At 40.2% G+C, this 16,885-nt stretch overlaps 1 pseudogene; it reads left to right on the top strand.

The window, feature by feature from the left end:
• The first annotated feature begins 15,112 nt into the window (after positions 1-15,112).
• LOC122926211 lies at positions 15,113-15,869 on the top strand (annotated as a pseudogene).
• The last annotated feature ends 1,016 nt before the right edge of the window (positions 15,870-16,885 follow it).

Here is a 16,885-nt window from a genome sequence, read left to right as displayed (position 1 = left end):
ACAATGCAGATTCATCTTCAAGCCCCCTCTTAGCTCCTCCGATGTCATTCTGAGGCTGAACTGTAATCTCACGCACACGCATTTACTTGTCACCTAAGCGCCCGTGCGATTTCCTATCCCTGTACTGGAATCAGCCTCATGGATGTCATTGCTTAAAGGGTTTGTGTCATGACCCTTGGTCATGGTCGTGACTCCTTGGGAGCCGCATGCAGTTGCCCGCGATTTGGTGTTGTCAACCGCAGCTGGGGGCACTTAGTGGTTTGCCTCAGGTGCGGTTGCCGCGGACAACAGGCATGCGTGCGGTTGCCTTTGGCAACGTGTGTTTGTGTGCACTTCCTTGTCTGTTTGTTGTGCACGAGGTGGTGTTTAGTATGCACTTGGACTCCTCCCTTCACCTGCGGTTGTCCGCGGCAACGTCTGGTGTTGTTTGCATGTAGTGGAAGTGTCTCGGCCTGTTGGCTGTTCTTTAGGACACGGTTGCCGCGCATGCCGTTGCCGGCGGTAACGGGTGAGTGAGTTTGTGTACTTTCCCCTTTATGTGTGTTTTCCCTTTCCTGTGGTGCTGGAAGGGTTAACGCTCTTCCCAGTGTGTGGGATGTCACTGGGTGTGTTCTGACCGGTGGGTGTGGCCACTTAGGCCTATAAAGCCTCGTTCTCTGGCTTGGCTCAGTAGGTTGCTTTCAGCCAGGCATAGCTGGAGCAGCCTCCTGTATATTACCATCTACCAGTGGGGGCTTCCCTTCTGGTCATAAATCTTTGTTACACGGTGTTATCTAGGTGTGTGTGTGGGGTTTTGTGTTATTGCAGCTTATGGTCCAGGGTTCCTGTGTGATGTCTGGTGTGTGCTGTGTTCCTTGGTGTCTTGAACTAACAGCACCTGCACATGGGTTCCTGGTTGTGTTGTCTGTGGCAGGTGAGTGTTGTGTGGATTACTTTTGCCTGTCACTGCCATAGCTGTTTCTGTTTCCCCTTGTTGCTTGGCCAGTGAGACTCCTGCTCCTTCGATCTTAGGAGGAGTGGGTTGTCTTACCCTGCTCCTTAGCCCAGGGACCGGACGGAGGGTAAGTCAGAGATCCGAGGTTCCTGCGCATGGGTCCTCCTACCATCAAGGTCGGCCCATGCAGGTAGGAGACAGGGTCAGAATTAGGGACGCAACAGGAGGTGACCTGCTCCCTAATTCTATGTTTCTGGCCAAGTGGTAACCCTACCATCTCCTGGCACCGCACGGCTGGGGGTTTCCCCCACCTCCAGCCGTGACAGTTTGTGCCACTTCAGCAAATAGCATTTATTATGTAGAGAAAGTTAAAACAAGCCTCTTACTAATGTATTGTGATTGTCCATATTGCTTCCTCTGCTGGCTGGATTCATTTTTCCATCACATTATACACTGTTTGTTTCCATGGTTACGACCACCCTGCAATTCATCAGGGGTGGTCGTGTTGCACACTATAGGAAAAGCACCAGCCTATGTGAGCTCCCTCTGTCCCAGGCCTGTACTTTTTCCTATATCGGGTGGGCATAACCGTGGAAATGGGCAATGTATAATGTGATGGAAAAATGAATCCAGCCAGCAAAGGAAGCAATATGGAAAATGACAATACATTAGTAAATGCCTTGCATTAAAGGGGTTGTCCGAGTTCAGAGCTGAACCCGGACATACCCAGAATTTCACCCAGGCAGCCCCCCTGACAAGAGCACCGGAGCAGTTCATGCTCCAATGCTCTCCTTTGCCCTGCGCTGAATGGCGCAGGGCAAAGGCATTTTGTGGAGTTCCGCTCCCCTTCAGGCTGCCAGGCGGAGGCTTCCACCCAGCAGTGAGCCGGGTGATGTCACCGGCACTGATGGACGGGCTTTAGCCTGTAAAACTGCTAGGGCAGCGCTACAGCCCGCCCATCAGAGCCGGTGACGTCACTGAACACTTTGCTGGGCGGAAGCCTCCGCCTGGCAGTGTGTTATAGTAAATAAAAGAGCCCTTGCCCTGCACGATCCTGCGCGGGGCAAGGGAGAGCATTGGAGCATGAACTGCTCCGATGCTCATATCAGGGGGGCTGCCTGGGTGAAATTATGGGTATGTCCGGGTTCAGCTCTGAACCTGGACAACCCCTTTAACTTTAACTTTCTCTACATGATAAATACCACTTGCTGAAGTGATGACACAACCCCTTTAAATATTATGTCATAACATGATTATCAAATAAAGGTAAATGAATTGATAACATTTTATTTGGAAGTTACTGACTGTGGATAGAAGCAGCAGTAAGCACAGCATGGAGGCTTCCGCATCTCACAAGCCAATATGCGCCTCATGAACTTTTTATAACATTATACTACTAAAAATATTTTAGAAAGGCTCCACCAGCAAACTACTGGAGCTCAGCCTTTCAGTTACCAGCTGAAAGAAAACAGATAAATCAATAATAATATAGGCTGGCTCACAGTATTTTTGCATCAAATAAAATTTATTTATTGACCCACCAGATATTAAACACAACTACTTTGATGTCGACATGTCAGCATAAATACATAAATGTATATATTGTATAGATATAGATAGTGCAGAGCTCACGCACAAACCTATACAGGCTGGAGTACTCCAAACAAATGAATAGAACCTTATGGCTATAAGTAAGGACAATCTTTGAACCTCTCCGGTTCCAACAATTGGTAAATCGGCATACAAGTATATGGACATTTTTTGGTGGTATAACTGAATGTTTTTTGCAGTCACAGTATAGCCATAAGGTTCTATTCATTTGTTTGGAGTACTCCAGCCTGTATAGGTTTGTGCGTGAGCTCCGCACTATCTATATCTATACAATATATACATTTATGTATTTATGCTGACATGTCGACATCAAAGTAGTTGTGTTTTATATCTGGTGGGTCAATAAATAATTTTTATAACATTAACCTCATTAGGTTAGTTTTTTTTCACTGACTTTTTTTTGTAATGTCTGGATGGCTTCTTGGAACTATGCTGGATTTTTTACTTGCTCACTTCTCCGGACTAAACTATGTATATATTTAGTTGCATATGGGAATCAGACATTTTTAATTGGCACTGAATTTCATCATTATGTTTTATTTACCATTTTCACTATTCTTTATTATTTTCCCTTTTCTTATATTCAATTAATAATTTTTTTATTCTCTAATTTCTTCTCAGCATTTTTTCATATTTTAAATACATACCAGAAACAAATTATTTTTTATTGATTTTTTTGTGTATTTCTATACAGCTGGCTGTTTTTGGTATTCCAATTTTTTATTTACATTCTTTTTCTGTTTTTTTATTTATTTTTCCATATATTTTTTATTTACTTATCCATAGATATATTTCTTCATTCTCTCTTCATTATAAGTTATAATCTTTATCATCTATATAGATTATAACATGCTAAATATATTTATCCTCCTGTATTCACATAAACATGCCTATTTAATCCCTTTCTTCCTATAAATGGGCCCCAGCACTATACACTCTTCTTGAAGGTTGGCCCTCAGGTCATAGAGGTTCTAGGGTACAGAGTTACAAGCTACTACACGGTGAGTCGGCTGATCCCTTAGGTTTTCTATGGAATTCAGGTCTGGAGTAAGTGCAGGCCACTCCATTTGAGGTACCCCAGTCTCCAGCATCCATTCCCTAATGATGCAACCTCGATGAGCTGGCACATTGTTGTCCAAGAAGATGAAATTACGCCTGTTTTGTTCATGCAGATTCACAATGACTGGATCAATAATGTTATTCAAGTAGTATGGGCTTGTCACTGTACCATTCACAAAGTGTAGGGCAGTTATGTATAGACTAGATACACCTGCCCACACTGTAACACCACCACCACCAAAGGCAAACAGTGGATGATGCATAGTGCTCTCCCTGATGTTGCCAACATTGTTGGTGACTATGATTTCTGCTCAGCGTGAATATACTTTCATCTGTGAACAGCACTGAGCCCCAATGGTCATGCTTAGATGCTCCCTGGCTCATGCAAGATGATGACGCCTGTGATCAGGTACCCTTGCAGGTCATCTAGCACTCAGACCATGCTGATGTAAAGAGTTTTGAATAGGCTGAAGTGACACTTGGGTGCCTCTCACCTCCCTTAACCCCTTTAGGACACAGCCATATTTCACCTTAAGGACTTGGCCATTTTTTGCAAATCTGACCAGTGTCACTTTATGTGGTGATAACTTTAAAACGCTTTGACTTATCCAGGCCGTTCTGAGATTTTTTCGTCACATATTGTACTTTATGACACTGGTAAAATGGAGTAAAAAAAAATTCATTTTATTTATAAAAAAAATACCCAATTTCTCTACTTCTATAATATATAGTAATACCTACAAAAATAGTTATTACTTTACATTCCCCATATGTCCACTTCATATTTGGATCATTTTAGGAATGACATTTTATTTTGGGGGGATGTTACAAGGCTTAGAAGTTTAGAAGCAAATCTTGAAATTTTTCTGAAATTTTCTAAAACCCACTTTTCAAGGACCAGTTCAGATCTGAAATCACTTTGTGAGGCTTACATAATAGAAACCACCCATAAATGACCCTATTCTAGAAACTACACCCCTCAAGGTATTCTTGGTACTATTTTGGTGGGCATATGCTTTTTTTTGATCGCTTGCTGTGGTACTTTTTGTGATGTAAGGTGACAAAAAATGGTTTATTTAGCACAGTTTTTATTTTTTATTTTTTACGGTGTTCATCTTAGGGGTTAGGTCATGTGACATGTTTATAGAGCCGGTCGATACGGACGCGGCGATACCTAATATGTCTACCAATTTTTTTTAACTTTATTTGGGGAAAATTAAGTTTTTGTTTATTTTTACTTGAAACTTTATTTGTTCAACTTTTTTTTCACTTTATTTTTTGTCCCACTTTGGGACTTCGACTTTTGGGGGTCTAATCCTTTACAATGCATTCCAATACTTCTGTATTGGATTGCATTGGCTGTATGAGTAATACAGTGAGTATTACTCATACAGCTTCTGGCCTGTGAGATACAGGGGGCTGGATCTCACAGGCTCATCACCGGAAGGCAGCGCAGATGCCTAAGGAAGGCATTGCAATGCCTTCCATGCCGTCGGGTCCCCCCTACAGCCCCACGTAGACCTGGTGGCACCACCGTCCGCAGCCGCCGCACCAGGTAAAAGCTGCAAACCGCAGGTCTGAATTGACCTGCGGTTTTCGGCGATCGCCGACACGGGGGGTCACGGGACCCCCCCCGCATTTAGCAGAGGTGCCTTGTTCCGATCACCGCCCGCTGAGACAGTGATACCTCCTAAAATAGTTATTACTTTACATTTCCCATATGTCTACTTCATGTTTGGATCATTTTGTAGATTACATTTTCTTTTTTTGGGACGTTAAAAGGCTTATAATCTTAGAAGCAAATTTTCAGAAAATTTCTAAAACCCACTTTTTAAGCACCATTTCAGTTTCATAATTTCACTTTTTTGGTAGATTTTCCATTTTAATCTAATTTTGCCAGTAACAAAGCAAGAAGAGTTAACAGCCGAAAAAAACTCAATACTTATTACCCTGATTCTGTAGTTTAGAAAAACACCCCATATGTGGTTGTAAACTGCTGTACAGGCACACACCAGGGTGCAGAAGGAAAGGAACGCCATATGGTTTTTGGAAGGCAGATTTCACTGGGATTATTTTAAGTTGCTATGTCACATTTGAAGACCCCCCTGATGCACCCCTAGAGTAGAAACTCCCAAAAAGTGATCCCATTTTGGAAAATGCACCCCTCAAGGTATTCAAAACTGATATTACAAACTTTGTTAACCCTTTAGGTGTTCCACAAAAATTTAAGGAAAATGTAGATTCAATTTCAAAATTTCTTTTTTTGGGCAGATTTTCCATTTTTTCTCTCCATTTTTAGAAGTAATCAAGAAGTAAGAAGTAATTTCAATTACATACATGAGAAACATCCAGATCAACAATGTGTTGTACATTCTGTAAGACAATAACAAAGGAAAATGCATCGTAAAGCATTGCAAACCTGGACTGTATAGGTAATGGGCAACAGGCGGCTCCCACCCCCCTCATATCAAGGGAATGGATGGGTCACCCCCCCCATCGATGCCCCAAAACTGGGCCTTCTAAAATAGGAGGACTCTGTATTGTAGGGGCTCCCAGGAATGACAGCAACTCTGCAATTATAATTATAAGGTATTATGAGGAATAATTTGCATTTAACAACCATGAGGCCCATGTGCTATCCCGATTGATAGGGTTAATCATGGTTTCTGGTAATGACTTGGAGGTGTTTATTGTTTGGATAACCTCCCATTAGTTCTGGAGGTTCCACGGTTTTCCAGTGTCTGGTAATTATCAAGCACATAGTAGAATGTGTCCTACGATACGTCTGAGTCCATCCCTATAAATAGTGCGAGGGCTGGGGATGGGGAAACTTGTGAGACAAGGGAGAATGTTTGCTGCCAGAAGTTGGCTTGTTTTGGACATGACTACAAAATGTGGTATAGAGCACCAGTTTTCCCACACTGTCTCCAGCAGCATGTGGATGTCCCTGGGTATATGATGCTCAGTTTGTGTGGAGTGAAGTACCATCTGAGCATGGTTTTCATCCCAGCTTCATAATGGGTGGTGCATTTAAAAGTGGATGTTATGAAGTTCACCGCCCTAACCCAGTTCTCCATAGTAAAGGATGTGTGTATTTTTCCCAATGTAACATAGAAGGTGTTTTTAATTAACTTTAGCTTATTCCCTATTAAGTCATATAAGTATCGAGTAGATTGATGTTTGAACAGTGATGGATTTTGAAGCAATCTGATAATATCAGATTGGGTCTTAGGGGGTGATTGGAGGTTGGAGCTAAGGCAATGGCAAACCCGTAGGTATGAAAGGATTACCGATATAGGTAAGTTGTTCGATTTTTTTTGAGAGTTTCAAAAGAAACCATTGATGCATCTTCAATCAGTTTTGCCATTGAGGATATCCCCGCAGCACGCCAAGAGGATAAGTCAATGTTACCTATGAGTTTTTCCAGCACAAAGACCGAAGCATTAGTAAGCAGAGTGAGATTCTTGTCGGTGGAGTTGGGACCATAAAATTCCATCATGTTGTCCCTAGAACTCAAATCCGAATTAACGGAGTTCTTTCACATAAATGACGGATCTGTCAATAATCCCTCCACCCTATGGTGTGCCCACAAGGCGTTTATCAGAGGCGTCTTCATTAAAATAGGTAGCAGACTCCAGAGGGAACGCAAGGAAAAAAATAAACAAATTACTAAATGAGATAAAGAGAGTTGAGACCCTTAACAAATCTTCAGTTTCTTGTCTCCTTTATAGGCATGAATTTCGCTTAAAAAGGACACAGGCCACCTTTTACTCTCAGGATAATAAAGCGGGTCGCTTGCTGGCAAGCCGCTTAAAACAGAGAGCAGCTAAATCTAAGATCTCATAACTTCTAGACCCTTCCTCAGGGAAGAAAATAGTATCCCCAAGGGAAATAGCTGATGCTTTTGGAGATTTTTATTTCTCCCTCTACAATCTATCCCCCCAAAAACTAGTCACACTACCACAACCAGATCTCATTGATGCCTTTTTAGACAGACTAGGCCTTACACAATTGACTGCTGCCCAACTACAAACTCTCAATGCCCCTCTGACCATTGAAGAACTCTAAGCCATTGTTAAAAAAAACTACCCCACACAAAGCCCCAGGTCCAGATGGCCTATCTAACTCCTATTATAGAACTTTTTTTGATCAGCTCTCCAAGTATATGCTACAATCCTTTCAATCAGCCAGAGAATCAGGATCCTTCCCCAAAGAGATGCTTGAAGCATTAATAGTGACTATTCCCAAACCCAACAAACCAACTGATGATCCAAAAAATTTCCGTCCAATATAACTCCTTAATAGTGATGAGCGGGAGGTGCCATATTCGATTTCGCGATATTTCGCGAATATTCGAATGAATATTCGTGTTATATTCGTCGAAATCGAATATTCGTAATTATTCCAATTATCGCGAATAATATGCGATTTATTTTTCGCGTATTGCGATTATTTATCTTGATAGTATAAGGCAACGTTCCTATGCTAATTGACTATGGCTAGGCTAATATGTGTATTTTACGAAATTTCGTGATATTGTTCTAACTTCGTCTCTTAGAATATTACGAATATTCTAAAAGAAGAAGTTAGAGCAATATTCTGAAATTTCGTAAAATACACATATAGATTGTAATTTAGCTAATATAGTGCTATAATCCCTTTTTTTTCCTCTAATTTTTTTTGCCTCTTCTGAACTTAAGTTTTGTAAAATATGTACACTATTAAAAAATATTACTATAGCAGTATATTAGCTTAAATACAATCTATGTGTATTTTACGAAATTTCGTAATATTGCTCTAACTTCGTCTTTTAGAATATTCGTAATATTCTAAAAGACGAAGTTAGAGCAATATTAAGAACATTTGCAAAAGCCGAAATTGCGATGCGAGTAATATAACACGAAATAATCACATGGAGATTTCAACTTAGCACTGCTATACTCCATATTCTAGCCTAGTATGGAATATAGCTGTGCTAAGTTAGCACTGCTATATTCCATATTAGGCTAGAATATGGAATATAGCAGTGCTAAGTTGAAATCTTCTTGCGATTATTTCGTGTTATATTACTCGCATTGCAATTTCGACTATTGCGAAATTTCGTAAAATACACATATAGATTAGATTGTAATTTAGCTAATATGGAATATAGCAGTAAGTTGAAAACGCCACTGACTGGAGCAGCCAGGAAGCCAGGAATCCAAAGGACAGGTAAGAACAACTTTAGGGAAGTGGGAAAGAAAAAAATATAATAATAAAAAAAAAATAAAAAAAAAGAATATTCGAATTCGCGAAGATATAGAACGATATTCTAAATATTCGTGAAATCTCGAAATTGCGATATTCGAGAAAAAAATTCGCAATTCGAATATTCGCGCTCAACACTACTCCTTAACACAGATATAAAGATATTTGCCAGAATCCTGTCATCCAGATTGGCCCCCCTCATCCCCTTATTAGTACACTCTGACCAGGTCGGTTTTGTCAAAGGCCGCCAAATACAAGAAAACTCTAGAAGAGTCTTAAATTTACTCTCCCATATCCAAAAAAAGAAAACCCCGGCACTTTTCGTGACACTTGACGCTGAAAAAGCGTTTGACCGCATCTGCTGGTCTATTTCCTTTGCGGTTTTATCCAAAATGGGGATAGAGGGCCCTGTCCTTGCTTCTATCCAGGCCCTTTATAAGGACCCGTCTGCTAGAGTCTGGGTAAATGGGACCTTATCTAGACCGTTTACCATTTCCAATGGGACCAGACAGGGCTGCCCTTTTTCCCCCCTAATGTTCATCTTATCTATTGAACCCCTTGCCCAGGCCCTGCGATTAGAGAGGGAAGTATTAGGTGTCCAGATAGCAGATCGCAATCATAAATTGAGTTTGTATGCTGATGACGTGATACTTACGCTTACAGACCCTGCATCCTCCTTATCCTCAGCCCTAGACATTATTACCCTTTTTGGTCAACTTTCTTACTACAAGTTGAACTCATCCAAATCCCAAGCTCTACCCCTTAATTTGACCCCCCAAACAGTTAAGCTTCTGCAAAAAAAATTCACTCTAGATTGGCAACCTGGCCAAATTCAGTATTTGGGTATAAACCTTACCTCCTCAGCCCATCGACTATATCTGGCCAACTACCCCTCTTTGCTATCTGGTATTAAGAAAGACCTACAACAATATGATAAGTTTGAAATATCTTGGCTAGACAGATTGGCCACTTTCCAAATGTTTGCATTGCCTAAACTTCTCTACCTATTTAGGGTTCTCCCCATTAAACTCCCAATATCATACTTCTCTCAGTGTAACAAGGTATTAAATGCTTTCCTGTGGCATGGCAAGAAGCCTAGAATTGCGTTGAAAATCCTGCACATCAGGAAACAAATGGGAGGCATTAGTTTGCCAAATATCAATGACTATTATCTAGCGTCACAAATTGGCCCATTGGAGAGCTGGTGGGAGTTGGATTTCTCTAAACAATGGACTCATATCGATTCCACAGAGGTTTTAGGGGGCAACCTTAGAGCCTTATTGGTAGCCTCGCTATCGAAGACTTTTATTAGACCAGACTTGTCCTTCCTCGCCTCTAATGCCCTAGACTGTTTGATAAAATATCACACTCTCACCGCCAAAGACACCCATTCCACTATGGGCCCAACCCCATTAGTTGTTCTAGACCACCTTATCCCTGATCTGGGTGTGGGAATGTGGAGCAAATATGGTTTGACAGAAATCCCCCAACTGTATCAAGATGACAGTCTGACCTCCTTTGAATGCATACATAGCACATTTATGGTCCCCAATGCTGAATTTTATAAATATCTTAGAATTAGGCACTTCCTAGCTGAAAACCCCACTTTACCTGCCATCAATAGACGGATACTGGAGACATGGTCACTACCGAGCCAAATTTCGAAAACCCTACGTCCTTTATACTCCCAGCTTAGTAGCAAAGACAACTTCACTAAATCCGCACCGCTGTTATCTTGGGAACAAGATCTTAAGTCCAAATACTCACCTTTACAATGGCAATCAGCTTTTAAATATGTTTCGAAGAACATAACCTGTGTGACTCAATATGAATCATTTGTAAAGACTGCCCTAAGGTGGTATTTCACCCCTGAAAGGCTGCATACTATATACCCGTCAGTCTCCCCTTTATGTTGGAGGAACTGTGGTTGTAAGGGTACGCTGTTTCATATTTTATGGGACTGCCCAATAGTTAGGCCTTTTTGGGTTGAAGTCTTCTCCCTGATTTCCCAGCTCTCAGATTCAAAGTCAACTCTGAGCTCTCCCTCCTCCTCCCCCTCTCTAGCATTATTGATGATTGACATCATGGATGTACCCATATCTTATAGGGGTCTAGTTTGTCATATCCTCCTCTCAGCCAAGTTAGCTATCACTTCAAAGTGGAAATCTCTTCACCCGCCCACTATTCTCAAAGTAATCCAAAGGGTTAATAAAACTTGTCTATATGAACAAATCATGGCCTCTGCATCTAATAATGCAACCTGTAACACAAAGAAATATGAAAAAATGAACTGCTGATTTTCTATATTATTTCTGTATTATTTGTTAATTTACTTTATCATCAGTACTGACCTATGTCTTCATTCCCTTTGTGTGGGATTTACATGCTCAACTATGACTGTACTCACCTGCGAGTGTAGAACAGTACCATCTGTATTCTATTTTTTGATGATATACCTTAATAAAAATATTTTTGACTTTAAAAATTCCATCATGTGTTACGGTTAAGAGAGTCAATTTGGGGGGATGTAATTTCCATGAAGCTACACACAGGTAATCTTTCAGCGTGCCCCCAATTAGGGAGTAAGCTTCTATCTGTGCCCAGGATTTGCTTGTGGCAGGGCTCCACTAGTCTCTAAGAAAGGAAAGCCCAATTGAGCAATAATAGTCTCTGATTGATGGTAAGCCTATGCCTCCTGCCCTTCTTTTCCTAAACATTATGGACTGGGCAACTCTAGGACGACCCGATTTCCATATATATGTATTTAGGAGTTTCTGAGAGGCTTTGAAAAATGCCTCGGGTACTGGAATTGGTAGTGGTCGGAAAACGTATATCAACTTTGGCAAAATCATCATTTGGAACTAAGCTACTCTGCCTATCCAGGAAACATCTTTCATGCTAAAACGCGAGAAGTCCTTTGACATAGTGGAAAAAAGAGGTTTATAGTTGTTTTGGTATGCAAGCGAGCAGGGGTATGCAAGTTTCATTCCAAGGTATGGTATGGTTGTTGTCTGCCAGTCTAAAGGAAATGTGCCATAGTTTTTTTATTTTTTGGGCAATTGTCTTAGGTAGGGTATCATTTCCGCAGGATGAGATGACGGTTTTATTGGCACTATTTTGGGGTGCATATGACTTTTTGATCACTTGCTATTATACTTTTTGTGATGTAAGGTGAAAAAAAATGGGATGAATGTGGAGGAGCCGGAGGGGGTGAGGTAGGACCAGAACAGGGAACTTGCGCTGGGGTCATCGTCTGAACTGGAGAGTTGGACAAAGCTGAATCAGGGCTGATGGCGCCATCTTGGTTCCGGCCTTTCTCTAAGTATTTCTCTAAGTTTTCGCTGCTTAGCCTGGGAAGTTGTCTCTTGGACTTGTCCATGATGTCGGTGGACTGTTTAGGTAAGTTCTGAGCCAGTGTGGGTAGCGGATGTGAAGGGATTGCTGTGGAAAAGTCGCTGAGGTGCGAGAGCAGTTTCTTCACACAGCCATCGATCTCGCCCGCCAAGCGATGCCCCCATTTTTATCCATTTTTTCCAGTAGCAAAGCAAGGGTTAAAAGCCAAACAAAACTCAATATTTATTGCCCTAAATCTTTAGTTTACAGAAACACCCCATATGTGGTCGTAAATTGCTGCAGGGCGCAGAAGGAAAGATTTCTGCAACACTATCCGTGACAGCGCCTTTTTGATGACTTGGTGTTGCACTTTTAGTGATGTAAGGTGACAACAAAATGTTTTTTTAGCATAATTTTTATTTAATTTTTTTGACTGTGTTCATCTGAGGGGTTAGGTCATGTGATATTTTTATAGAGCCGGTCAATACGGACGCCATCGGGTCCCCATCACAGCAGCATGGGGACCCGATGGCCACCCCAGACCCGTCAGGATCCCGTATGTGCGAGGGTTAATGCGCCGGCATCTGTGTTTTTACCGATGCCGGTGCATACTGTTGAATTATCTTCTATATAAAATTAATCTTTATATGAAAGAGAGGATCCTAGAAAAATTAATTATAAAAATGATCGGATCCTCTAGGCTGACATATCACCTCTAAGTTCTTTGATAAGGAATCTTATTTTGTTTTGTGCAATCAGTGAAACAAGGGAAAAATATTTATGTAAAAATATATGTAATAATTTATTTATAAATGAGTAAAATCCAATGCAAAACAGACATAAGATAAATGGATAGACAAATTGACGCACTACCAACAAACCACCACTAGATGGTGGTGTAACCCAATATTACTTTCTCACCAGCACAAAATTATCAAAAAGCCAATGAAATATATATTATAAAAAATTGAAGATAAAAAGGATAAAAACTGATTAATACAGGAAGAATAACTGATCCACTGTCTCCTTATGACCAATCAAAAATATATATGATATTAATATGATATTATACCCCACTCGGCAATCAGACTATGGAAAGGTTTTTTCCTCTACTCAGATAATGTTTAATCTCCCATTAGCAATATGTATATTTGCAAAGAGGACAATTAGCATTAGGGAGGTGTTTAACTCTATATGTTCCCACAGTATGGGAACTCTTGACTATATGCTGAGAGGAATATCTTATTAATACCACGATCAGTAAGTTTAATATACGTTACCGGGTCAAGGATGAACAGAGTTTCGGGTGTGATCAGTTCTCAAAAACTTTTCCAGTAGACAAAAATTAATACAAGTTTCTTTGTGGTAAATCCTTCTTATGGACAATTTTCTCTGTGCCAATTTTTCTTTGTAGCAAGCTTTTTTTCCTTGTGTTGTAGTTGTATTTTTAGTTGTAGTTGTCTTTGTAGTTTTTTTTGTAGTCTCTCCTAACCTCTTACATGCATACTTTATACCCCATGTTATCTAAGAACCCATCCCCTTCTAAATTAGGGGTTTCCAATCAGACAAGGTGGGTGTATTCGTATGCAGATAAAACAATGATGTCATTTTAACCCTTAAAATACTGGTGAAAAGAACAAACTATTATCCATCTACCTCCAGATGGCACTGTTGTACCACATAATAATTTCAGACATTTTAAGAATTAACACATATAAATGGCTTCATTATACAACTTAAACTTTAACCTTTTCCACCTTATATGAATTAGGAGGGATTCTTCTTTGACACTTTAGAATCACTTTCCCAGACATCACGGATCCAGCTTGACAGTTAACATACCATCTTATTTATGGTCAGATAAGAGAATAATAATCTTTTAACTTTTCTCTTGGTTTGTGTACCCTAACTGTCTCAGCTATTCAGTAATGATGTTTGAAATAACATCAGCTCCTCTGTATGGATCCTATTAGGAAAATTCAACTTAAATGCTCTTCTACATTTCCTAAGATTATATATCCAATTAGTGAGATACACACGGTATAAAATATACATGAACAATATTTGTTTCTAATATATCAATATTGCATATTATATATGAATCATTAATAAGTTCAAACGCTAAATAAATGCACACAGGAATATACATATATATGTGAATATATGAATAGATATCTATTCCACACCATATGTGCTTTAGGGACATATCTTCTTATCAGATCATGACTCAGCCATGAAACACCTATTGTTCCTCAGACAGACATGTTTAGAGAAACCAGTACATTCCCTATAGATAAATCCATGTCTCTAAACAATAATTAAAAGTATAATGTTCTCTATATATTCACTTTTAACACATTGAACTTGCCATGAACCCATCTTGGGTTTTTTCAGGTTCATGCTGATCACATGCTGTTAAAGGCAATGATCATCCATATTGAATATAGTATCATCAGATACATTGTACACTTATGAAAATGCACAACAATACAGCAGGGGTCCGGTGACTGCCGGACCCCTGCCACTGATCAGGCGGGCGCAGCTCCTGTACCCGCCCGATTAGCGTACCGTACATGTACGGTGCTGGTCTTTAAGTCACATCCACTAGCATCGTACATGTACAGCGCGGGTCCTTTAGGCGTTAAAAACTTTGAGCAAATATTTCCAAAATATATTTTCTTTTAGAGCAATAAGTAATATTTATTTTATTAGTAACCCTTGTATATTCTTTCAGGTGGTAATTAGCCAAATATGAGAAAGCAAAATGAAACATTTGCCACTTACTTTGTGCTCCAAGGACTTTCGGATGATCCTCACATACAGTGTTTTTTGTTTGTTTCATTTTTGTTGATCTATCTTTTAACTCTTCTTGGAAATCTTACCATAGTTACCACCATCCATCTATACAGCAACCTTTCCAGTGCACCAATGTTCATGTTCCTGAGTCACCTCTCCATCCTGGACATGTGTTATAGCACAGTGACACTTCCCAAGATGCTCTTCAGTCTTATTTTTGGTAATCAAACCATCTCCTACACTGAATGCTTCCTGCAGCTTTTCTTCTTTATTTCCTTTGGCCAATCAGAGAGTTTCTTGTTGGCGGTCATGGCCTATGACTGATACGTAGCCATCTGCTTTCCTCTTCACTACATGGATGTAGTAACAAAACGCGTTTGTGTTCACCTAATGGTGTTCTCCTGGTTTTCAGGGTTTCTAAACTCTATCGTTCATACTAGTTTGGCTACCAGATTGACTTTCTGCTCTTCAAAACCACATTGGCCATTTCTTCTGTGATATCACACCATTACTGAAGATATCTTGTGTGAGTACTTTATTGAATGAGATAGTGATCTATGTGGCTGGGATCTTTGTGGTTTTTACACCTTTCATGTACATCCTGGTTTCCTACATATACATTATCCGTGCAATTCTTCGGATTCCATCAATGGCAGGTCGACATAAAACCTTCTCCACCTGCAGTTCACACCTCACTGTAGTCTGTATGTTCTACTGCACTGTTCTATTGATGTACATGAGACCGGCCTCCTATGCCAAAGATTATGACAAAATATTTGCTCTTTTATATACTTTTATAACCCCGTTACTGAATCCATTCATATATGGCTTAAGAAGCAGAGAGGTGAAACTGGTTTTCAAGAAAACCTTCACAAAGATGAAGATGTAGTTAAATTAAGTCCTTTACTATATATTTATCTTGATTTGCTGAAAAACACAGAAGGTGCATTCACAGGGTAGGACAAATGAGTTAGGGTATGTTCGCATATGCAGCAGCAGATCCAGCAGACTGTTGTGGCAGAAAGCAGTCGGACAGATTTTGCTGGATTCTACAGTTCACTGAACGATCCCCATTGACTATAATGGGGTGTGGTGGTAATCTAGCCGCTTTTGGGCATAAATGCTGGGTTTCGGCTGGACAAAAAAAGTGGCATGAAAGGGTATTTAATAATTAAATAAGATGTCGCACTCGGAAAAATGGACCCCAAATCGGTGCACCTGTGTATTGAGACCACTCACTCAATGCAATAGGTAAATATTAAACAGTGTAACAGGGCACTCAAGAAATCGTGACCATGTGGTTGGTACAGTTTGATATCTTTATTACTATTGTGAATAATGTTACTCAAAAAAATCAATTGTAAAAATCGATAGATGAATCGATAAAATATTCGATAATATTGAATAAAAATAATCGATTTACACAAGGGCTCAGGATAATATAGTGCAAATATCGACAGTCATAAAACACAATCTCAAATTCAATTGTTCAGTCCAAATTTGGTGTGTACATCTGGGTATTGATAAAGTCCAATCGAATATTGTTATGTCCCACTTCCAATTGCAGCAGCGTCCCGCTGAAAATGAAGTAGATAGCGGCGTCCCGCTATAAAATTACTTGCAAGTAAAATTTACCTTATATCAACCGAAGGTTCTCCAGACTTTAAACTTTGGATCCTCTCCTCTCCTCAGAAGTGTCTGTGACACGATGTATCAAGAGGTTTTCTTAGACGACTGTGTTTCTGTTGGATTTAACTGCCAAGTCCACCAGATCTCAATCTATTGGTGGAAAGTCTGCAGTGGCGTTTGATATTTCGTCAAAAGAGGCTTCCAAATGTAGTCTGTAAGTCGGTCGGTTTGGGGTACTTTGTTCCTTCAATATAAAGATGGGGGGCGTAGCACCAG

The sequence above is a fragment of the Bufo gargarizans genome, chromosome 2 (assembly GCF_014858855.1).
Source record: "Bufo gargarizans isolate SCDJY-AF-19 chromosome 2, ASM1485885v1, whole genome shotgun sequence".
NCBI classification, from domain to species: domain Eukaryota; kingdom Metazoa; phylum Chordata; class Amphibia; order Anura; family Bufonidae; genus Bufo; species Bufo gargarizans.
The sequence above is the reverse complement of the archived record's forward strand: the minus strand, read 5'-3'. Positions and strand labels throughout refer to the sequence as shown.